We start from the raw sequence: 26311 nt of genomic DNA, 5'->3' as shown, positions 1-26311 counted from the left end.
ACTTATATATATCTATAAATATATAGACACAGAGAGAATATTAGTATATATTTGTACATACACACACATATATATATATACAGAGAATATTTGTATATTTATTTACATATATCTATATAAATATATATGTAAGTATATACATATATATATACCCATATATATATATGTATATATATATAATATATATATATATATATATATATGTAGTCAAACAAATTGACACACTAGTCATGTTTGAAAATGCCTATCACATTCTATACATCTCTAGTTTGTCACTTCTCTTCCAAGAGATGGGTAACAAGCATGAATTTCTAATCAATTTGTAGATAACAAATGAGTCCTTATACTGTCCCATGGGATAGTCCAGTTACATCATCACTGGATTATGGAGCCAAAATGGAGCACTCTAAAGGTTTACATATCTATTGGTAATACCATGAGTCACAATCTAAACTGAAGTTGTGACAAGCTGGGGGCAGGGTTGCATTAGGCCAAATTTAGAGAGAGGTGAGCAAGTACAATAGAAAAATACATTGGATTTAAGATTCTGAAAACAAGTATTCAAATCTCAGATCATCTACTATTCAATTATTCTTGAGAAAGTTATCTTATCCCTTAGAGTCTTCAGCTTCTTAATCTGTAAACTGGATGTAATTATAACAATTGCTACTTAACTCACAGGGTGAGGAAAGCAGTTTGCAAATTGTAAAATGATAAACAAACTGGAATTGTTTCTGAGAAGCTTTGTGGTACAGGTAGGAAACATGCTGTATTTGGAGTTAGAGAACACTTACCACTTTTGTAACCTTGGAAAGTACCATAATTTCTTTTGGCCTCAGTTTCCTAAACAATAAAATGAGTATTTTAGATAGATGACCTGCCTGAGGCATTTTTAAAACTCCTACTTTCAGATCCATACTCGATTAGGAATTTGGGGAGGATATTTCTCAGTGATTAGAGGTGTTTAATAGAGTCTCTGAGAGAGAACTTTTCTTGGGACTCCTAATCCAGGAAAGTAAACAAGAATCTATTAAAGTCAAAATTCATAGTATAGGGTAATCAAATCTCAAGATTAGATAAATATCAGAAGGTGATGGTAGCAACAATTCAAGGCCAGGATTATTTATACCGAGTACCGGCAGAGAGGAGCAACAATCATTGGTAAAGTAATAGTATGCAACTCCTCCATATAATATAATATTTTATTATGGCAGCCATACATTAATCATATCTCCTGTTTTCTCTGCCGTGTTACTCTGGGATTGAACAGTTACATAAAAAGAAACATAACATGCTTGTGCGCGCGCGCACGTGTGTGTGTGTGTGTGTGTGTGTGTGTGTGTGTGTGTATGTTTGGAGATCATAAGTGACATCTCAAGTATGAAAAAGGGTACATTTCTTCAAAGAAGTTAGAGACTGTGGCTATGGAATATTGAATATAATGTCAGAGTTTTTTGGTTAATTTTGCTGAACTGTTTTTCTGTTCTTATCTTTTGTTATAAGATTTTACTTTTTAGAAGGGAGAGAAGGAAGAGACACATTGGGAAATGTAGATGATGTGAAAACAAAAAAAGTCAATAAAAATTTAATTTAAAAAATGAGGGAAATGATTTTTTCTAATTTATTTGTTTCTAATTATTCTAACTTTATTAAAGAATCTCTCTGCCTGGGGTTTTTTGTATATTGTTTTCCCCCCGCCCCCCCAACTAAGATCTGAAGAATAGGGCAAGAAGTATTATGCTCAATATTTAACTATACTATGGAACTGTACTATATAGGAGACTTATAAAGTACACATGCATTGATAGATTTTGCTCACTGACTTTTTTTTTTAATCTTTGTTACAGAAGCAGGGAAGGAGAGAGAGGCATGTTTGGAAATTAATGTGATGTAAAAGCAAAATTAGCAATAGAAATTAAAGAGAAATTGGATCAAATGATCACCCAAAGCATCATTCCAGTAAGTTAAACAGCTATGATCCCTGCTACCAATGTATTTATTGCAATGTTTAGAGAGTCAAGGAAAAATAGCACCAAGACATTAAACTAGGAATCTAAAGATCTGGTTCCTAGTTCCCACTATATATTTTGTAAGAAATAAATAAACAGCAGTGTGTAGGGTAAAGACATTGATATAGTGAATTCTCAGATGAAAAAATTCCCTTTAACAGTGCAAGTTGCAACCTTCTTTACAATTTGTAGTCTCAGATACTTAAGCTAGTTGTTTATCCTTTATTTCTGAAGAGCACCAATGACATCATGGGGTTATCTCTTGACTTGTGAGTTAATTGGATTTAAGATAGAGACAGAGTTGCACAAAGTCACTCACTCTTAGACAATCATCCAAGTCCAGTGGCAAGACAAAGTCTTGACTAGAGATGACTCCAGTTTGACCAAACATGAGTCTACAGCACCTTCTATAGCTGCCATTGTGGCCTTTGGAATGAACTATTCTCATCTACCCATTCCACCAGAGAAATACTTCAGGAAGACATATCCCTTACTACTCACTGATAGGCTTGAAACCAATCAGAAGGGAGAAAGGAAATAAGGAAGGAAGGAAGGAAGGAAGGAAGAAAGAAAGAAAGAAAGAAAGAAAGAAAGAAAGAAAGAAAGAAAGAAAGAAAGAAAAAAGAAAGAAAGAAAGAAAGAAAGAAAGAAAGGAAGGAAGGAAGGAAGGAAGGAAGGAAGGAAGGAAGAAGGAAGGAAGAAGGAAGGAAGGAAGAAAAAAGAAAGGAAGGAAGGAAGGAAGGAAGAAAGAAAGAAAGAAAGAAAGAAAGAAGGAAGAAAGAAAGAAAGAAAGAAAGAAAGAAAGAAAGAAAGAAAGAAAGAAAGAAAGAAAGAAAGAAAGAAAGAAAGAAAGAAAAATTAAGGATAGTCTGGCATACTCTGTTTTTGGCTAACTTTTTTTTTTTTTTTTTTTTTTTTTTTTTGTGGTTCATTGGTCATTCCTTAATAATATGTTCCAGGATTTTGCCAAGGATGGCTTATTTTTCACTAAGGCTAACAGGTTCTGCTCTTCTCAGTTTTGAGAACATGTGCAAAGTAAATACCAGAAGAATATTGACGGAAAATACTTCCAAAGTAAAAAAAAAAAAAAATCACTGACTTGAAACACACCCCTCCCTCCTCCTTCCTTGCATGTCTCTACCAGAAAACTAGAGGGCATTTCAGAAAGCTTTGTGGATTCCCCTCGATGCAGCAGCTAGATATAGAAGATATCTTCTTTAAGCACTTCTTATTTTGACTCAAGCTCTCCTTTTTTGGGGGGGAGAAGGGGGAGAGGGTCTTGAAAACCCTTGACTCTTTCTAGCAGCTCCTAACTGGAATCTTCCTGACAGTGAGAGTGAAGGTTTCACAGAGGCTCAGAGTTCACATACATCAGTCTTAAATCTGGCATAGAAGAAGTGGGAAGAATACACTTGCTGGATGGATGTGGCTCATGGGATGCCCTTGTCCTGGCAGCCATTTTTCTCCCTACTTTCAAATATTCCCTAGTACCCTCTTGAAAAACTGCCACCTTTCCTTTTTTGTGTGTGAGAAAATTGAAATTCAGAAATACAAAATTATTTGCTTAAAATTTCACACACAATCATTGGCACTTATTAATAAGGGCATCACAAATTAGAGACATTAAATGGGGCAATTTGAAGAAATGTATATCTTAAAGGTCCATCCACTTTACGAGGAGAACCACCAACCTCAGGGAATTGTTCTCTACACGTAAAATAATAATAATAATAGTACCTACCTCAAAGGATTTTGGAAGGATCAAAGGAGATAAAATTTGTGAAGTATGAAATCAACATCCCAGAAATCAGTACAAACTTTCTGTTCAACCAGACATGATTGGTAGGAGGAGGTGTTTAAAATTAAACACAGATATTTAAATGAGACTAAGTCAATGCCATTATTAACATAGATATTTATGAGTACTCTTAGAGCCAGGAAGACCTGCCTTCATGTTCTGCTTCTGATACATACTGGTTACTTACTATCGTTATATATCTGAGGTCATATATGAACTCAGTCTTTTTTGCTTCTAGGCCTAGCTCTAGACTTAGCTGCCTCTTCTCTGTCATCCATCTATCCACCCATCTATCTATCATCTATCTATCTATCTATCTATCTATCTATCTATCTATCTATCTATTTATCTAACATCTATCTATATATCTATCTAACATCTATTTTTTTGTCTATTTCCATGTCTATTCAGGTTATTGGAAGGAAAATAATATATTTTGGAGAATATTGTGTTGGATGGTAGATCTTGGTAATTCATTTAGTTCATTGCTCAATTTCCTTAAAGATCAACTAGATTAACATTTAAAAATAGAGATGTAGCCAAATTTAAGTTTTATAAACATCATTAATATTAGAAAATTGTCATTTAAATGTTTTAGAAATATCATTATCATTAGGGATTGTCATTTATTGTTATTGTTTACTTACAAAGCAAGCATAAGTTTTATAAATATCATTATCACTAGAATGTTATTTAAAAATAATGGGAAAATCCCTTCTTCTGGAACATTTATGAATGTTTTATAGATATAAAGCCTTTCTGACATAGGCAATTTCCCTACTAACAAGGATTTATAGGATCATGGAACAGCAGATATCCTAGGAAGGTTCTTATATATATTTTAAGCCTTAACTTCTAATTCCAAATTTCATTCTCATATTCTATTTCCTTAACTAGCGCTTTGCTTCCCAAATCTGCCTCTCAACTGAAATCCTCATCTTTGATCAGCATAAGTGATTTTTAAAAAGACATTATGCTAAATTTCTTCAACTGGATTTAATAATACATAGTATTATAGAAACTGTTCATTGTTATTAGGCTTGACAGCTCTTGGAAAGTAACCTTTCATGTTCCAGAAACATGCCCACGAAGACAATGGACCTTTATATACCAGTCATGCTGACTCTGAATTGTTTTTGAATAGTTCCAGGGATATCAATCATTAATGAACCAATAACAGAAGAAAAAGAGACCACCAAAATCTAAAGAGGCCAAAGTCAAACACTACCAAGTCTTTTGGGCTTAGTGTAGCAAGGTTACCCAACACCTGGGCAAACCCTCAATGCATCTTCAGTATTTCCTGTGTACCCTGTCCTGTTCTGGTCAGCTTAAACAGAGAAAATACACAGCTGCCTCCAGGTTCTGCGGTCACATTGACTGCTTGTGCCTTCCTGGAGGTGACTATAATTTTCCCACTTTATGAAGTACAATGAAAGTTGTTACATGAGATTGCTGAATGAGCTGAGGTTTTGTCCTGATATACCCTAGAGCCCATCAGCTTTGGGACATTACAGAAAGTTTTGTTTTCCAGTGTTTCATCCTTTGATGTTCAAATTCATGTATTTTTAAAGTAAACATATTTATTATTAATGAAGTACTATGCATGATCTCAGAATGAAAGATACTGTTATTTAAGAAACTTTTCTCTTATGTTCCACTGTTCCTTTAAAAAATGCTTTTCCCTTAAGAATCACACAGAACTTGGTTTGCTTTGGACAGTTAACAAAAGCTTAGAATTTAGCTGAAAATCATAAGATAAAAGAATAGATTAAAAAATAAGAAAGTTCCATTAATGGTTACAAGACTGACATTAAATTATTATACAAAATTAATCTTATTCTTTGTTATATTACCAATGAAAATGCAATATATAGCAAATCCTTAATTATAAAGAATGTTATAAGATAAAAGATGTTTAAGATTATCTGATTACATTCTTAGAATGTAATGATGTGAAGAGATAATCATATTGTCAGTTCTTTTGTGGGCAGGGGATAATAAAGGTAACTATCTTCAGTTTTCCAAATGCAGGGGTACAAACAGACCAAATCAACACAGTGAATTTTTCATCATTAGAATTAAACTACTAGGTTTGAAAAGTATGTTCATTTGAAGTTAGGATTGAAAAAATACAATTTGTTCAGTCTCTTGATATGTCAGAGCTCACTGCCAATCTGTTTCTCCCTTTAATTTACAGTGTAGTATTAGAAATCAGAGAGAGTCAAAGATATCATGGCTGGTATTATGTATTTTTTCCATAAAACCTCATTCTGATCCTTGATACATAGATATCTGGGATCAAACTTCAGGTCTCAAATACATCTTAAATGTACATGTACTTACTGGCTTCTGTTTGACTTCTTTTAGTATTTAAGAATTTAAAACATACCTCCTACTGCTAGATTAGTATAAAACTTTTAGAAATAGAATGTTGTATTAAAGTAAGATATCTAGGATCTACAAGAAAATAATCCAAAAAAAAAAAAAAGAAAGAAAGAAAAGGAATAAAACAATAGACTTAATCATGAAGCAGTGAGATTTTTGGCAATTAAGACTTTATTAGTTACATTATTATTTTATTCAACTCCCAAACTCTGGAAATAATATTTCCACTTAAATATGTTATCAGAATGTTCAAAGATTTTTGAAATATAGATATCATTCCTGAAAATTGTATAAGAAAGACACAATGTGAGTGGAATTGACATACAATCATTAAAATATTTTGCAAATTTTAAAGCGCTTTATGCATATTAATGGTAATTGTTAATATTATAGTCAGTCCTGATGTGAATTTATCAATGCAGATAGGTAGCTCACTTAAAATTTATATTGTCCCAGAGGGTATTCAGAAGTTAAATGTCTTGCCCAAGGTCACACAGCTAGTAGCTTTCACAAGTAGGTCTTGAACTGAGGTCATTCTAATTTCTAGACTGGCCCTTAATCCACCCAATCCAGCCACTAGACTGTCTCATTGATTGTCTGGCAAAATTAAGAAAATAAGTGAGCAAACTATTCTCTGTCCATCCTAGAGTATTATTTCCTCCAGCTGGGCTGGTATCTTTCCAGTAGTGAATCCCTAGAGATACTTCTTGATCCTGGCCAGATCTGCCTGTCCATTTCCTTCCACCTGCAAGTCCCTAGCTGAATTATCAACTGACCAGCTCCCCTTGGAAACTTTTCTATCCTTCTTTCTTTAATCTCTCATCCCACTTACTTAGACCTCTAGTAGGAAGAAATGATTTTTAACTTCTGCCCTAGTTTGTTGTTCTAAAAGTCTCTAAAATAAATGCATAATTCTTTTTAAGGTTTTCTAAGGGCATTGACTGCTGATAGTTACAAGTAAATTGAAGGGGGAAGCTAAAATCCCAAAGAAAATTACAAGATTATAAAAATTATTTAAAAGTAGATTGTGGGACCACAAACTAGTGGATTGTGCAGAGCTGGAAGGGACTTAAGTCTCTCATCTCTCAATTTATAGGTAAAACTGAAAGCAGGGAAGAAAGCTTGAGATGCCATTTGGGATATCCAGTCTAACATAGAATTGGTGACATGGGACCAAAATTTAAGAGACATGTTAAAATTTGACATGTAGGGCTAGGAATCATCAGCATGGAGATGATAATTAGAGATTTAATTTGATGGAGGATGATGAGATCATCAAATGAAGAGGAGTAGAGAGAGAAAAACCCGGGACAGAACCTAGAAACATATTCAAGTTTAAGAGGAGTTGACTCTGGGACACATTACCTAAAAGAGCAGGACAAGGAACTCCAGGAAATCTTGATTAGGGAATACAAACGATGACTCCTTGAAGAAGCTTGAAACACACAAAGATTACCTAGGTAGAACAAAAAAAGCATAGTGTACAGTTGTTGAGAGGGAAGAGACTATTCTGAAAAAGATCAATGTTGTCACTGAAGTCAACAAAGATGAAGACTAGAAAGAAAAGGCATTCAGATTACCAATGAAGAGATTTTTTAAAAAAAGTTTTTTATTTTCAAAACATATGTATAGGTAGTTTTCAACATTCACCCTTGCAAAACCTTGTATTCCAAATTTATACTCCCTTCCCCCCATCCTCTCCCCTAGAGAGCAAGTAATCCAATATATGTTAAAAGTGCAAATCTTCTATACATATATCCACAATTATCATGCTGCACAAGACAAATCAGATCAAAAAGGAAAAAAAAATGAGAAAGAAAACAAAATACAAGCAAACAACAATAAAAAGTGAAAATACTATATTGTGAGCCACACTCAGCTCACACAGTTCTGTTTCTGGGTGAAGATGGCTTTCTCAGTCACTAGACCATTGGAACTAATCTGAATCACCTCACTGTTGAAAAAAGCCAAGTCCATCACAGTTGGTTATCACATAATCTTGTTGTTGCTGTGTATAATGTTCTCTTGGTTCTACTCACCTCACTTAGCATCAGTTCATGCAAGTTTCTCCAGACCTTTCTGAAATCATCCTGCTGATCATTTCAGAACCACAATATTCAATAATATTCATATACCATATCTTATTGAGCCATTCTCCAACTAATGGGCATTCACTCAGTTTCCAGTTTCTTGCCACTCCTAAAAGAGCTGCCACTAATATTTTAGCACATATGGGTCCTATCCCCTGATTTATGATTTCCTTGGTATACAGACCCAATTGAGACACAGCTGGATCAAAGGGTATGCACAGTTTGTTCACCCTTTGGGCATAGATCCATATTGCTCTCCAGAATGGTTGAATGAAAAGACTGGGAATAGTTTCTTGTAAAAGATGGGATTTTAGACAAGGAAGGCAAGAGACAGAAATGAGAGGAAGAGAATTGTAGGCATGGGGAACAGCTAGTTAAAATGCCTGGTATCTAAAGATGGAATATTGTATATAAGGAACATCAAGGAGGCCAGTGTCACTGGGTCTATATGGTAAAGAAATAAGATTAGAGAAGACTGGAAATATAGAAAGGAAGCAGGTTATTAAGGTTTTGACTGCCAAAAAGAGGATTTTAGATTTGATTTTTGGAGGTGATAGGGAGTCACTACAGTTTATTGAAGAAGGGGATGACATCATTAGATCCGTACTTTAGGAACAGAGTTGAGTAAAGGAAGGACTGGAGTGAAGAAAGACTTGGAACAAGGAGATTAATTCAAAGGCTATTGTAATAATCAGGCATGAAGTGATGAAGACCTGGACAAGGATGATGGCAGAGTCTGACAAGAGAAGAGGCTACATTTAAAAGGTTTCTGCATTGCAAGAGGAGGTAGAGTGGGCCAAGGAGATCTAAGAGTCAGAAAGTAGAGATAGGGACTACTGAAATAAAATTAGAGAAAGAGAGAAAGGTAGGGAAGAAGAGAGGGAAACAGAGAGACAGAGAGAGACAGAGAGACAGAGAGAGAGAAACAGATGAGGGAGGAAGGAAGGAGAGAGACTTGAGCATAAATTAGATACAACTGGGGAGTTTTTCCCTTAGCCAATATCCCCCATTTCTGCTTCCTCCTCTCTCAGCAACATTTCATTTGTGAGAAACAGTTTGTCTCTGTGTAGCCATGGTATAGCTGAAGTAAAGTTCCTCGTTCATTTTCAGTAACAGCTAGGTGGTGCAGTGAATAGAGCACCAGATCTAAAATCAGGGTAAAACCTGAGTTCCAATCCAGATTCAGATATTTACTAGCTGTGTGAGCTAGGCAAGTCACTTTAACTTCAGTCTGCCTCATCTGTGAAATAGAGATAATAATAGCATCTACTTCCCAGGATTGCTGTGAAGATCAAATAAGATATCTGTAAAGTCCTTAGCACTGAGCCTGGAACACAGTAAGGGCCATATAAATGTTAGCCATTAGTATTATGTGGCAAAGTACTAAGAGTGCATGACCATAGCAGAAAGTCAGAAGACCTAGATTCAGACTCTTGATCTGAGTCTCACTATCTCTATGAAGTTAGGAAAGTTGCTCATTCCAATCTTTGTTTTGCTAATTTTTCAAACCTCTCTGGGCTGTTGTGAGTAAGGGTTTTACAAACTTTAAATCATCACAGAAACATAAGTCAGCACTACAGAAACACTGTTGCTAACAGGTTTTACCATCATGGTAAAGCTTGGCTCTCTTCCCTGCTATTCTAGGATTAGCATCCTTGGAAGCCATGTAAATTAACAACCTCAAAGTCTCCCTCACTAAAAGATGCCATCTTCCCTTGGAGCTATGTTCTTCAATTGTAGAACTGGGAAGACTGACATATTCTGAGCTTAATGACTGATTAAGTCTTTCCCTGCTCAAGTTACCAGTTTTATCCATCCATTGCTTTGATGACACATGTCTCGGATGCCTTCTTTCCATAGGGAGTGGTTGCCCAGAACCCTATCATTATAATTATCCCATAGAAAAAGTTACTTTTATATATGCTGGTAAGTTCTTGCAGCTCTAGCCAACAATAAGAGAAGGGAATGGTGCAGAGATGCAGACACTGACTTTGGAAACTTGCTTTGTTCCCAGCTCTACTATGGGCTACTTGTGTGATCTTGAGCCTTTTAACCCTTAAACTAAGATTAAAGTTAGGGCTTAGTTTCCTCATCTATAGAGCAAGGACATAGGACAAGAATTATTAGAGGATCATCATTAAAATTCCTCCCAACTCTAAACTCTGATCATCAAATTTTTTTGTCACAAATTGTTATATCCTCCTTCTCTCCACTCATACATATACTCCTCTAATTCAGGTCTTTATCACATCTTGCCTGGACTGTAGCCTCCAGATTCCTCTTTTTTACATATTCTTCACATAGCTACCAAATGGATATTCTTAATGTAGAGATTTGACTTTGCTTCTTTCTCTACTTAAGAAACTTTACTGTGTCTAGGATAAGATACACGATTCTCAGGATCAAATTGAGTGGGGGGGGGAGGGAGGGAGAGAGGGAATGAAGGAGGGACAGAGGGGGAGACAGAGAAAAAAGACACACACAGAGACAGAGAGACAGACAGAGACAGAGAGAGAGAGAGAAAGAGAGAGACAGAGAGAGACAGAGAGAGACAGAGACAGAGAGAGAGAGAATGCACATTGTTTCCTTTGATTCTTGCAGATGGAACACAGGCCTAATCAAGGCCCTCTTAGGCACTAAATTACTAAGATGGTTATCTTAGACTTTGCCTCAGAGCACCTACATTCAGAGGATGAAGACACTAAACATTATTTTTGTTGTTAGAAATAACTGAGCACAGAACTTACTTAGAGAATACTTTAATAGGAAGCAACACGATGTACCCATTTGTACATTTACATGTGCATCTTTGTATATGTACATAGAGCCACTGACGTAACAAATTCCCTCTCTTTTTCAACTGAACATGTCTTTGTTTTTTTTTTTTTTTTTTTGTCAACTTTTCCATTGTAAATTGAAGTTGGGTTGAGGGAATTTTTTGTGCTGCTCTTCTAGGAGCCAAAATCACTAATTATGGTTCTAAAAAGAAAAAAAAAAACAAAAAAACAAAAACCACCACATATCACTTACTGAGCTGAACATATCCAAAGTGGAATTCCTCCATCAAATTCCTCCAGCCTAACTCAGCGACTTAGAGGCATTTTCCTTAGCAAAAATACAAAGCCACTGGGGACTTGGAAGAAGGTATGTGTTCTGTACTAGTTAACTAATAAAAGAAAAACAACTTCTCAATTTTTTTCTATCTCTGCTATGCCTAACTAGGTGAAGGTTTTCAGAGAAAATGTAATAAAGCAAAAATAAAACTACTGTTAAGTGACTGAAAGAGCTCTCTGTCTGTTGGCAGGAAATGAGTAGGATTTTTCTTTTTTATTGGTCTCTCAATTTCTTGTGCTTTTTGTCTTGATAATTCTTTAATTTGAAATAGAAGACAGTACTCTATTTTAGAGCAAAGGTTTGTTAGTCTTAGGTGTGGGAGGATGGTGATGATTCTCTCACAGGAATTTTCTTCTTAAATTCTAAACTTTCATTATGGGCTAAATTGTTATGTTTTCCAGTGCATTTGAGGTTTTTGCCGAGGTCACTGAAGAAGGGACTCCCAGGAGGGTGTGAGGGGGAGGGAAAAAGATACACAAAAGAATGTGAAGAAATTGTTTTTCTGGTTTGCCTTCATTTTCCAATCTGGAGACTATGGTTTGACTGAATCACAGCCAGAGTGCTTGTTGCATTCCCATCTGTGAAAAGGGGCAGAATCTTTCCCAGGGGAAGGCCCCCACTTAGAGAGAGAGGGCCACACAGACACTGAGCTGAAGCTGTAAGACGCTCAGAGAAAGAGCCACTGAACAGGTGGGAGAAAGTAAGTTTGGAGCTTAGAGAGTTGTTAATGTCATTAAGCTTTCCACATACTGTTTCCCCATTAAAATGATGAAATTTTTCGTGAATATTGTTTTCCATTAAATAGAAGAATCTACCACAAGGGCCATTTATGCGAACCCACCCATTGCAAAACTCAGTTTCTCCTTGATATAAGCCATTGCTGATCCACTATTTATTTTTTTTTTGATATTTTATTTTTTATTTTATTTAATAATAACTTTATATTGACAGAATCCATGCCAGGGTAATTTTTTTTTTTTTACAACATTATCCCTTGCACTCGCTTCTGTTTCGATTTTTCCCCTCCCTCCCTCCACTCCCTCCCCTAGATGGCAAGCAGTCCTATATATGTTGGATATGTTGCAGTATATCTTAGATACAATATATGTTTGCAGAACTGAACAGTTCTCTTGTTGCACAGGGAGAATTGGATTCAGAAGGTAAAAATAACCCAGGAAGACAAATAAAAATGCAAATAGTTCACATTCATTTCCCAGTGTTCTTTCTTTGGGTGTAGCTGCTTCTGTCCATCATTTATCAATTGAAACTGAGTTAGGTCTCTTTGTCAAAGAAATCCACTTCCATCAGAATACATCCTCATACAATATCGTTGTCGAAGTGTATAATGATCTCCTGGTTCTGCTCATTTCACTTAGCATCAGTTCATGTAAGTCTCGCCAGTCCTCTCTGTATTCATCCTGCTGGTCATTTCTTACAGAACAATAATATTCCATAACATTCACATACCACAATTTACCCAGCCATTCTCCAATTGATGGGCATCCATTCATTTTCCAGTTTCTAGCCACTACAAACAGGGCTGCCACAAACATTTTGGCACATGCAGGTCCCTTTCCTTTCTTTAGTATCTCTTTGGGGTATAAGCCCAGTAGTAGCACTGGATCAAAGGGTATGCACAGTTTGATAACTTTTTGGGCATAATTCCAGGCTGATCCACTACTTAAAGGGGAAAAATCCTATAAACCCATTATGAGACATTTTATATTGATTTATGAGACAATTGGCAATATTTAGATAATGCCTGTGGATAAAGTGCCAGGCCTAAAGTCAGGAAGAATCATCTTCCTGAGTTCAAATCTGGCCTCAGATGCATAGTAGCTGTGTGACTCTGGGGAAGTCACTTAGCTCTGTTTGCCTCAGTTTTCTCAACTGTAAAATGACCTGGAGAAGGACATGGCAAATCATTCCATTATTTTTGCCAAAAAAATCCAAATGGGGTCACATATACTCAGGCATGACTGAATAACAAGAGATAACTGGGATTCATTGTAAACTTTTAAGAGAGTTCTCCTGGAAAAGAAAGAGAATCAGAATTGGGGTTGGAAGACCTGGATTTGAATTTCAGCTTCACCCACTCATTAGATGTATGATCTTGGGCCATATTTGAAACAAAAACTTTTTGCATCAAGGAAAATGCCACAAAACACAATCATCCAGGCAGAATGAATCAATCCCTTCAGTTGGGTGAGTGAGTGAGTATGTGTATAGGTGGAAGGGGAAGGGAAGAGATAGATAGAAATCTCTTTCTGATATGGCAGGGCAAGACTTGCTACTGCTGGAGGTATAGGATCAAAAGTAGAAGAAAAGTGTTTGAAAATTTTCTATTTTTCATCATTTTTCTTGCATATAGATGTTATTTTTTTTGTCTGTTTTCTTCTGCTGAAGGACTACAAGTATCATTATGTCTTCTAAAATCATCATCCTAGGCCCAGATTCTGATTGCCCTATTCTAGCTATGGCCCTGACTTTATTTTTTCTTTAATAATAGCTTTTTATTTTCAAAATACATGCAAAGATAGTTTTCAACATTCACCCTTGCATAACCTTGTGTTCCAAATTTTTCTCCCTCCTTTCTCCTACTCCCTCTCCTAGACAACAAATAATCCAATATATCTTAAACATGTATAATTTTTCCTTTCATATTTCCACATTTATCATGCTGTACAAGAAAAATCAGATCAAAATGGAAAAAAAAGAAAAAAGCAAGCAAACAACAACAAAAAGGTGAAACCTTTGTTTTGTGATCCATATTCAATGTTGTGATCCATATTCAATCTCCAGATGCAGTTGGCTCTCTCCATCATACGTCTATTAGTATTGGCCTGAATCACCTCATTGTTAAAAAGAGACACATTATGGCCCTGACTTTAGCAAGTTACTTTGTCACATGCTGAGATTCAGCTGGGAAAAATGTAAATAATCATGTCTGTACTTCTTCTGTCATAGGGCTCTGAGGCAAAACACTATGGAACATTACTGTTCTTTACAAGTTATTACATTAACTGATTATTTACTATTTCTCTATTCTTATTCCTATACCTTTGTATAGTCTCCCAAATTCTTAGAATGCTTTACTCAATCACTTTTGTGCCATAGATTCCTTGGTTTTCTTCAAGGCCTAGCTCAAGTTCTCTTTTCTGCTTGAGATCAAACTTTATTCTTCCACTACTAGTGCCGTTCAATTTCTTTGTATGTATTCATTTGTGTACGAGTAATTTTCTCTCAAAAGAATTTAAGGGCTTTGAGGGCAGGGACTCTATATTATTCACTTTTCAATCTTCTCGCAACATTTAGCATTCAACAAACATGTATTTATTGTGTTACTGAAAATGTGCAAAAAAAAAAAAAACCCAGAAAAGATGACAATATTAGATCAATATTTTCATGAGGTACATGTTCTTCCATGTTGAGTGTCACATGACATAAATGGGAATAGTGGAAAATAAGGAATGGACATTTATTCTTTGACTCCAGCTAATTCAATTGGCCAATACTATCCTCCCCATTAATTTAGGAAATCACAAAAATATTTTTAACATACCACCTATGGTATAATAATTCTTATATCATAAAGATAAAACCAATATAAGAAATCAATTTGCATTTGCTTATCATACATTGTGATTAGGCATAGGTTTGTACACTCTCATAAGGTGGTCAAACTAATCATTCACTTCAAATATCTGGAAATTTCCAGCAGAAATCTCAAGAATCATAATGAAGGAAAGCTTATTTACCATATTAAATGTTTTAAACACTAAAGATGAAGAGGACTTTCCTCCATTCTTTGGGCAAAGCAGCTGAACTTCAAGGTTCAACTGTATTCTTAGATTTTTCTTAACCTGACATATTCTCAGATCACTTGGTTGAAAAACCTGTGTATCAAACATGTTGAGGCCCTTAGAATGTATCAAAATCCTGCCCTATGAAGGAAGGGCGCCTATTCTGAGTGTAAAAGACAGATAAGGCACAGAAATATCACATTTTAAAAATAATGATGATAATCTGCATCATTAAAATTTTCTCCATTGCTTTATTAAGTCTAAATTATCAACCAAAAAATATGTCATCTTTGGTTTGTAGTTGATAATTTCTGAGATGTAAATGCTTGTCCTAAAAATTTAGCACTTATTTCTCACAATATGTTTTGAGCTGTTTCAGTACACCCCTGCCAGCAATAAGATTTAAACTGGAAGGAATCTTAAAGGTTACCTAGTTGGAGAGCAATCTGGAACTATGCCCTAAGAGTTATAAAACTGCCTATACCCTTTGATCCAGTAATAGCACTACTAGGTCTGTTTCCCAAAATAATTAGAGACAAAAAAAAGAACCTACATATTCTAAAAAAATGTATAGTAGTTCTCTTTGTGGTGACAAAGAACTAGAAATTGAGAGGATGCCCATCAATTGGGTAATGGTTGAACATTATATATAATTGTGATGGAATATTATACTATAAGAAAAAATGAGCAGACGATGATAGGAAAAGATAATGATAAATGTTGAAAGGGAAAATTGGGACACAAATACAATATTGTTGGAGGTGTGAAATGATCCAATCATTCTGAAGAGCAATTTAAAACTATGCCCAAAGGACTATCAAACTGTGCATACCCTTTGATCCAACAGTGTCTCTACAGGAACTGTATCCCAAAGAGATCATAAAAGAGGGGAAAGAACCCAGATGTGCAAAAATGTTTGTAGCAGCTCTTTGTGTAGTGGCAAGAAACTGAAAATTGAGTGGATGTCCTTCAGTTGGGGAATGTCTAAATTCATGGTATATAAATATAATGGAATATTATTATTCTATAAGAAATGATCAACAGGCTGATTTTAGAAAAGCCTTTAAGACTTATATGAACTGATGCTAAGTGAAGTGAGCAAAACTAAGAGAACTTTGTACACAGTAACAGGATTATGTGATGATCAACTGTGATGAATTTGGCTCTTTTCAACAATGAGATGATTAAAGGCAATTCCAATAGACTTGTGATGCAAAGTGCCATTCGAATCCTGAGAAAGAACTATAGAAACTAAATATGGATCAAAGCATATTTTCACTTTTTTGGTTGTTTTTGTTTGTTTGCTTGTTTTTTTTTTTAATTCTTGTGGTCTTTTTCCTTTTTGATCCAATTTTTGTTGTGCAGCAAGACAAATATGGAACTATGATAAGAAGAATTGCACATGTTTAACCTATATCAGCTTGTTTACTGTCTTGGGGAGGGGAGAAGAGGATAGAGGGAGGAAAAAATTGGAATACAAGGTTTTAGAAAGCTGAATGTTGAAAACTATCTTTGCATGTATTTGGAAGGATAAAATACTAATTTAAAAAAGAAATGATGAGAAGGTTGATTTCAGAAAAGCACAGAAAGACTTGCATGAAATAATGAAGAGTGAAATGAAGAGAACTAAGAAAATGTTGACTAAAGTAACAGAAGCATTGTTTGAAGAATAACTGTGAATGACTAAGTTATGTTGAGTATTATAAACACTGAAATCAACAACAAAGGACCTATAAAGGAAGATGCTATCCATCTCCAGAGAAAGAATCAATAGAGTAGCATAGTATGGTTTTACAGATTCATATACACACATAAACAGAGCTACACATATACATAACTATATATATATATGTGTACATATAGCTATATACCTACATATATATGCATACATGTATACATACATGCATATGTACATATACATATATTCACACACATCTGTGCCTAATGACGTTCTTTTCTAGTGTATGAGGGGAGAGGACAGAGACAGTAGAACATTAAAAAGTAACAAAAAAAAGTATATTAAAAATTTAAAAGTTACCTAGTTCAATGTCCTCATTTTATAGATGATAAAACTGTGGCTCAAAAAATTTAATATATTTGCCCCTTTTTTTGCCCTGCTTGTCATTACTTACAGAGAGTAAGTTGTGGAGAAAGACTTTGAATCCCATGTTCTGACTTCAAATCCCTGTTCTTTCTGCTATATGCTATACTGGTCATTGGGTTGCTGTTTCCTCATTTGAACTATGTGTTTTCTAAGTCTCTTCTAGTCCTAGATATTATAAACACATTTCCATAATGTTTTAAGGATTGCAGGACACTTTCTTTACAACAGTCTTAATAATAAGTATTATTAACCTCATTTTTATTCATGAAGACATTAGAAGAAATTGTCTAGAATTAAGAAAGTAATAGAAAAAATGTTAGTACTCAGCTCATTAACCCTGCCTTCCCTTTTCTCCTCAATGTTTTTTGTCTTTAATGTAAAAATAGCTTTACTTGCTTTTCTTTGTAGTAATAAGGACCTACCTCTGTCAAACATCTTGACCAAAGATCAGATTTCAAGGGTAGAGCAGGAGAGGAGGACAAAGGGAATGGGAAAAGGGAAGAAGTTAATTTAATGGTAGAAAAATTCTGTTAGCTAATTGTATCATGTAATAAAAATCATCTGTAAATGCAGCAAATAGTAGTCTATCCTCTCTACCCAGAGATTATGTCAGCAGTATAATTTCAAGTCAATTTAACTAAGGGAAGCTAGAGGTGCAGTGGATAGACTACTTGACTTGAAACCAGAAAAAGTGATTTTCAGGAGTTCAAAGCTAGTCTCAGACACTTATTAGCTGTGTGACCCTAAGCAAATTACTTAATTCTGTTTACCTCTATTTCCTCATCTGTAAAATAAGCTAGAATTAGAACATCACTTTAATATCTTTATCAAGAAAATTCCCTAGGCATTAACCCACACTTAACACCATACACCAAGATAAGGTCAAAATGGGTTCATGACCTAGGCATAAAGAATGAGATTATAAATAAATTGGAAGAGCATAGGATAGTTTATCTTTCAGACCTGTGGAAGAGGGAGGAATTTATGACCAAAGAAGAACTAGAGATCACTATTGACCACAAAATAGAAAATTTTGATTATATAAAATTGAAAAGTTTTTGTACAAACAAAACAAATGCAGACAAGATTAGAAGGGAAACAATAAACTGGGAAAACATTTTTACAATCAAAGGTTCTGATAAAGGCCTCTTTCCAAAATATATAGAGAACTGACTCTAATTTATAAGAAATCAAGCCATTCTCCAACTGATAAATGGTCAAAGGATATGAACAGACAATTCTCAGAAGAAGAAATTAAAACTATTTATAGCCATATGAAAATATGCTCCAAATCATTATTAATCAGAGAAATGTAAATTAAGACAACTCTGAGATACCACTACACATCTGTCAGATTGGCTAGAATGACAGGGAAAGACAATGCGGAATGTTGGAGGGGATGTGGGAAAACAGGGACACTGATACATTGTTGGTGGAATTGTGAACACATCCAGCCATTCTGGAGAGCAATTTGGAACTATGCTTAAAAAGTTATCAAACTGTGCATATCTTTTGATCCAGCAGTGTTACTACTGGGCTTATACCCCAAAGAGATACTAGAGAAGGGAAAGGGACCTGTATATGCCAAAATGTTTGTGGCAGCCCTGTTTGTAGTGTCTAGAAGCTGGAAAATGAATGGATGCCCATCAATTGGAGAATGGTTGAGTAAATTGTGGTATGTGAATGTTATGGAATATTATTGTTCTGTAAGAAATGACCAGCAGGATGAATACAGAGAGGCTTGGAGAGACTTACATGAACTGATGCTAAGTGAAATGAGCAGAACCAGGAGATCATTATATACCTCAACAACGACACTGTTTGAGGATGTATTCTGATGGAAGTGGATCTCTTCGATAAAGAGAGCTAATTCAGTTTCAATTGCTCAAGGATGGACAGAAGCAGCTACACCCAAAGAAAGAACACTGGGAGATGAATATAAACTGTTTGCATTTTTGTTTTTCTTCCTGGGTTATTTTTACCTTCTGAATCCAATTCTCTCTGTGCAACAAGAGAACTGTTCGGTTCTGCACACATATATTGTATCTAGGATATACTGTAACCTATTTAACATGTAAAGGACTGCTTGCCATCTGGGGGAGGGGGTGGATGGAGGGAGGGGAAAAATCGGAACAGAAGTGAGTGCAAGGGAAAATGCTTTAAAAATTTACCCTGGCATGGGTTCTGTCAATAAAAAGTTAAAAAAAAAGATAAGAAAATCCCAAATGGGTTAATGAAAAGTCAAACATGACTGAAAGAACTCAAATCAAGGAAATAAAAAATTATGAAGCACCTGCTATGTGCTAGCCAAAGTGCTAAGTACTTAACAAATCCCCTTTTATTTAATAAACTCAATCATCCTTTAATTTTGTTTAATCCTTACCCAAACCCTGGGAAGTAGGTGTTATTATCATCCCCATTTTATAGATGAGGAAACTGAGACAAAATAGCTAAATGCCTTGCCCAGGGTCATAGAGGTAATAAGTTGAGATCAAATTTGAAGTTAAATCTTCTTGAGTACAGATCCAGTATTCTATCCACTGTACCACACATCTGCCTCTGAATTTTCAGGTTTTTCCATTTCTTGATCATATGACTTTTGGCAAATTATTTTACTCTCTGGATCATCCTTTCTTCATCTGTGAAATGATGATCTTCAGACTTGTGCACTCTATCTCACAGTACTGAGTTGAGAGAGGTGCTTTATAATCTCTAAAAGCAAATGGTTATTATAAAGTATGAACTATTAATATGTAATTAGGATTGACTCTGCTTCTTTATTTTCAGGAGACATAACTCCTAACTGGAATGTTGAAGCAATTCTGTGTCTCTGCTCTACTTTTTTTTTTTTTAATACTAATAGCTTTTTGGTTTTTTTTTTAAATACATGCAAAGATAAATATGTATATACATAGTGGATTTAACATATTTTTAAAAACATATTTAACATGTATTTGACAACCTGCCATCTAGGGGTGGGGGTGGAGGGAAAGAGGGGATAATTTGGAACAGAATGTTTTGCAAGGGTCAATGTTGAAAAATTATCCATGCATATGTTTTGTAAATAAAAAGCTTAAATAATAAAATAAAATATATGCACAGATAATTTCAACTTTCACTCTTGCAAAACCTTGTGTTCCAATTTTTTCCCTCACTCTACCTCTCCTCCCTCCCCTAGATAGCAAGTAATCCAATATATGTTAAACATGTGCAATTCTTCTAAACATGTTTCCACAATTATCATGCTGAAGAAAAAAAAATCCAAAAAGAAAAAAAAATGAGAAAGAAAACAAAAAACAAGCAAATGACAAAAACAAAGGCAAAAATACTATGTTGTGCTCCTCATTCAGTCCCCACACTCCTCTTTCTGAGTACAGATGGCTCTCTCCATCACAAGTTTATTGAATTGTCCTGAATCACCTCATTGCTGAAAAGAGCCACATCCATCTGAGTTGGTTATCCCATAATCTTGTTGTTTCTACTTTGTTATTTTCAGGAGACATAACTTCTAGTTGTAATGTAGGGCAATTCTGTGTCCCTGCAAAAGGAGCAGGGCTGGTGCCAGAGATTTTTGGGAGACACATTTAAGTAACTCATATGGATAGACATGTCTCACATATAACCATACGTCCTCCAAATATTGTTATTGTCTATCCTGAGCTAGCAGGTAGATTTTTATTCTAAGACTATTCACTATGACTAGGACAGTTGATTTCTTCAGCATTCTCCTCCTCAGAAATCACTATTCATAAGTATTTTCACACAGATACAAGAGACACTGATAGTTAAGGGTCATAATGATGATTCAGAGGCTCTGCAAGAGATTAAAGTGTCTCCTGAGTAATCCAAGGAAGATCAAATAAGACTCAGTAGAGTATTAAAGTGAAGGGGATTTTATTGTGCTCTGATCCTTTGCAAATTGATCATCTATGTTTGGCACATGTAAATGCTAAATGCTTTCTTCCCCAACCATGTTTCATAATAAGTATTAAGTGTCAATATATCCCGGACTCTATATTAAGCACTGGAGATATAAAGAAAGGCAAAAGATAATTCCTGCCCTCCAGAAGTTTACTTAGTAGTGAGGAAGACAACATGTGCATAAATATATGTGTGTGTGCATATACACACATGCATGTATATGCATAATATTACATGTACAAATATACATATACACATATAATTTATATAAACATATAAGTGCACATATAAATATATAATATATATACATTCATATATAATACATATATTTAAGCATAAGCACACATGTAAATACATATGTATAACACATGCATAATATATACATGCATAAGTATACATATGTAAATATATGTATAACATATATACATATATAAAATATACATACATAAGTATAAGTACATATAAAAATATATATAATACATGCATAATCTATATACATTTATAAGTATACATATAAGTATATCTGTATAATATATACATGCATACATAATATATATAAGTACATATGTAAACATATGTATAACATATACATATGTTATATATACACATAAGTATAAGGGCATAAGTGTGTGTGTGTGTGTGTGTGTGTGTGTGGGAGAATGGGAAAAGCCTTTTACAGAAGGTAGCATTTGAGCTGAATTCAAATTTGATCTCAGATACTTACTAGTTGTGGGACCTTGGGCAGCTCAATCAATCTTTAATAACCCTTACTTCTCAGGGTTATTGTGAGGATCAAATGAAATATTTGTTTAGCACAATATCTGGCACACATTTTGTTTTTCAGTTAATTCAGTCATGTCTGACTCTTTGTGAGTCCATTTGGGGTTTTCTTGGCAAATATACTAGAGCCATTTGCTATTTCCTTCTCCAACGAATTTTACAGATGAGGAAACTGAGGCAGACAGCATTAAGTGACTTGCCCAGGATCACCAAGTTTCTAAGTGTCTGAAACCAGATTTGAATTCAGGAAGATGAGTCTTTTTGACTCTAATCCATTGAGCCACTTAGCTGTCCCATCCCTTTAAGTCTACACAATTAACAAAACAAGATATAAACATATAGTATTAATAATCTACATTATTATTTTTGCCCATTACTTTCTTAAGTATAAACAATTATCCAAACACTATCCACTGAGGTCTGTCAAACAGTAGGTCTTAATATATGTTTATTTCCTTCCTTTCTTAAAGGAAACCAAGGTAAAAAAAAAAAAGGTAAGTGAATCTTCCAGGCATGAAGGTAATGAGTAAATACAAAGGCAAAGTTGGAATGGGAAATGAAGTGTCACATGTGAGGAAACAATAAGAGTATGGTCTGTGGATATACCATATATATGTGGATATATCTGTGGATATATGTGCTTGTGGAGAGGGAGTAAGAGATAAGAAGGCTGGAGGGTTCCAGATGCTGAAGAGCTTTCCCTGAACTTAAGCCCTGCAGCTTGCCTCCCTTTATTTTGGTGGGAACTCTGTCCCCACAATGACAACCGATGTGGTCCAGTATGATTCTGACGCTGGACACTGACCAATGTAGCTGTGTCAGGATACTGAGTGCAGGGTATCTTAGTTCCCTGCTCTGAAATTCAGTTCCTCGGAACTCTTTCTTCATCTTGGTTGCAGACTAGTCATTTTAATTTCTTTCTGGATACTACAGCTAACTCTCCGGAGATAAGAATAAACAGAGTGCCTCCCTCCTTGTTACATCAGAGCAGTGCTGCCTCAGCACATCTTTCCCACTTATCATCCCCTTAAAGCTTTTAAGGATTTGTCTTCCACATTTGTGAACACCCCCAGTGGACTGTTCGGGTTTGGTTTATCCCTGAGAAAACTGGCATTAAAATAGACCTTTTCCCAGCAATAATAATCTCATTTACCATAAATTATTCTATTCTCAGTACCTTTGAGACACATGAGAGCTTTTATGTAATAAAAAAGCCATTTATTTCAGAATATTTTAATGCACGTTTCCATATTTTTCTCATTTTTAATGCAGGGGCCATTGAACATGATTGTAAGTGGCTTTTTTTTTTTTTTTAAAGGAAATTTACGGCAAATGGAAGCATGACAGAGACAGGCCAGTACGTCATTTCACAGCAATATTGGTGAAGAGAACAATGTAAAGGCATCCCGATTCTCACTGACTTGCATCAGAAGAAGCTTTGCAGAAGAAAGACAATACCACTGAAAGGATGGGAGATGAGACACTTAGTTTTAATGGGGAGCCCTTTCTCTAAATGGCTCTGGGCAACCACTTAACCCACTCCAGGTTTCAATTTCCACTTCTGAAACATAAGTGGAAAAATGACAGATGTGTGACAACATTCTAAGAGTGTTTCCTTGATTAACTAGGCACATGAATTGAAAAAGGAGATCTTAATATGTGTGATTAAAAAAGAAAAACAGTCAAGAAGAATAAAAAATCAAGGAGCAAATGGAGAGGTTTAAGTACAAGTTTTCCTCTCATTTTTCGAATTCTAGTACCTATCCCTTTTTGACAAAAGGGACTGTTTCATTTTTTTTCCTTCATTTGAATGATGAATTAAAAAAAAAAAAACTATAGATTAAGGAATGGTACACCAGACATATACTTATAGAAAAGAAAAATCACAGACTGTATATAATTAACACTTGCATGTATCTTTTGCTACTTTTCTATATAATTTATGGGACTTAAGGTATTGAGAAGGAGACAAATAAAGAGACAGAGAAACAGACCAAGAGAGCACTTTTTAAAGTGTCCACTAATCTATGTTTACTAATCTAATTATTGATGCAAATACAAGCAAAAAAAAAAAAAAAAGCCGGTCCTTGTTCTTCCAGAGCTTATTTTCTAACCAGGAAAGACATTATCCAAAAGGAAGCTGGAAGGCTGAGGTGAAAAGAGGGAAGGATACTTATGTACTGAATTCTAAGGTAGAAGAATGGAGAGGCAGGAAGGGAACTAAGAAAGAGTAAATATGGAAGGCATAGATACTTCCTGAAATGGTGGTCTTGAGTAGGAACTCATGAAATGGAAAAGAGGTAGAGGCATCTACATGCTGGTAAATGGTAAATATTTCTCTCTGTGGAAAAAAGTGTACACATGACATGCCATGACATGCTTGTAGTTTAATCTGCATTATTTACATTTTCTCCATCACTTTCTGGAGTCCAAAATTCAACAAAAATAGACATCAAACCTTACTTTGTAGCATTGACTGATTTTTGAGGTATAAATGTCACACACAAAATTTAATAATCAGTTGTCGGGAAACAGATATGGCTGGTTGATTATTTACTATTCTTCCTTCTGTAAGAAGATCAAAATGACATCACTATGCTGAAGCCCAAGTCCAATGTTCAGATCAGACCAATGTGTGCTCAGAAGGCTATATCACTGGTCAAACACAAATGGCCCATGTGAACATTATGGAGTAGAGATGTTTCTAAATTTATGCATCTCACATTTCTTTTGAGCTATTGCAATTCTGTTTCACTCATAGAACACAGCACTTTCTTTGTTACAGGCATACTATGTGGGATGCCTGTATCAGTGTCTCCCATTTCTCACAATCAATTCCAAAGTTCTTCAGAGAGACATTGACAGTGTCTTTGTATAGTTTCTGACTATTATGTGAGTGCCCCTCTTGTATCAGCTCTCCATAAAATAGTCTTTTAGGCTAGCATATGTTTGGCATTCAGATACTGTGACCAGCCCATTGGAGTTGTGCTCTTTGTAGCAGAATTGAATGTTTGGCAGTTTAGCTCAAGAAACGACTTCAGCATCAAGTACCTTATCCTGTTAGGTGATCTTCAAATTCTTCCTAAGACAATTCTAGTGGAGGTGATTGAGTTTCCTGGCATAACATTGGAAGACTGGGTAGGATTCATAGCCATATACCACCTCTGCATACCTTCAGTTTGGTAGGCAGCCCAGAACTTTGGAGCCTCCCAAACACTGAGCTAGTTCCAGCAAGGTATCCTCATTGAAAACTTCACAATAGTGCTAATAACATCATGCTAAATATCATGGGAGCAAGTAGAAAACCCTGCTTCACTCTATTGGCCCACAAATAGCCTTCAGAGCAATATAAAAGTACTTTGGATTGTTACTATCAGTATAAAACTGAATTTCATTTGACGTCTTCCTAAACCAAGAATCCTGCATTTCTCTTAAGTGTCATTTGTACTTTACTTTTGATGGAGTTAAATGCTGTTTTAGAGATGGATGGATTACCTTGCTGCTAAAGCTTGTGTGGAGTTCTTGCTTCTAGTATAGTCTAAATTTCCCTATCATTTTCATCAAACCAACCTTGATGCTTGCAAGTGTTCTGGCCCCAATATACCAGATCTCTGAAAGCTTTCCACTCTTTTTCTGCTTCACTGTTGCCAATTGTGTGTTGGCTCAGCTTTCTTTCAAAGTTACCAATGAACTTCTTGTTGTTAAATTTTCTGATAGTCATCTTTCCTTGGGGCCACCACTTTTGGTGAAGAAAAAAATTAGTTTGCAGAAGTTAAGTCTATAATCAGTCCAACATTCTGCCCCACACATTGTCTTTGTTACTTTCCCATCCTGTCTTTTTTCCTTATAACAACAAAGTCTATTAAATGACAATGTTTGCTATGAATGTGTATCCATGAAGTTTTATTGAATATAAGTAAATGAAAGACTGTTGGTGATAGGGAGGGTCATAAGATGTATAAGTCTTCAGGTAAGTGACCACTGTTGTTGCTGTTTCCAACTCCATTTCTCCCAGTGACTCCTTGTCATTTCTTGGTAGTCTTTGATATTTTGGCATTAAATTTATAATTTAATTTATGAGATTTATAAGCTTGTCTTCTTTTGCATATTGATGAGGGTCTTTAGGTCTTCATAAAATTTTTATTTTACTTCATCAAAGTGGTGGGAGCATATGAACTGATAATGGTGGTCACAATTGCATTGTAATGAATTCATTGTTTACTCCTTTTGGTAGGCTTGTTGACTAGATTAGTTTTAATTTCAAAATATATTCCAGCAGGATGGCATTCTCCTTCACTATGGACTTT

The 26311-nt window shown here is 35.2% G+C and overlaps 1 long non-coding RNA gene across 1 annotated transcript in view; it reads left to right on the top strand.

Moving 5' to 3' along the window:
- The window catches only part of LOC127556795 (uncharacterized), a 127767-nt gene extending 101681 nt beyond the window's left edge, over positions 1-26086 (top strand). The window contains exon 4 of the long non-coding RNA XR_007952508.1: positions 23323-26086. This is a non-coding gene — a long non-coding RNA (uncharacterized LOC127556795). The remainder of the gene's footprint in view (positions 1-23322) is intronic.
- Positions 26087-26311: the final 225 nt, after the last annotated feature.

The sequence above is a fragment of the Antechinus flavipes genome, chromosome 1, assembly GCF_016432865.1.
Source record: "Antechinus flavipes isolate AdamAnt ecotype Samford, QLD, Australia chromosome 1, AdamAnt_v2, whole genome shotgun sequence".
In the NCBI taxonomy this organism is placed as follows: Eukaryota; Metazoa; Chordata; class Mammalia; order Dasyuromorphia; family Dasyuridae; genus Antechinus; species Antechinus flavipes.
Note: the sequence above shows the minus strand (reverse complement) of the source record. Positions and strands in the feature narration are given on the sequence as shown.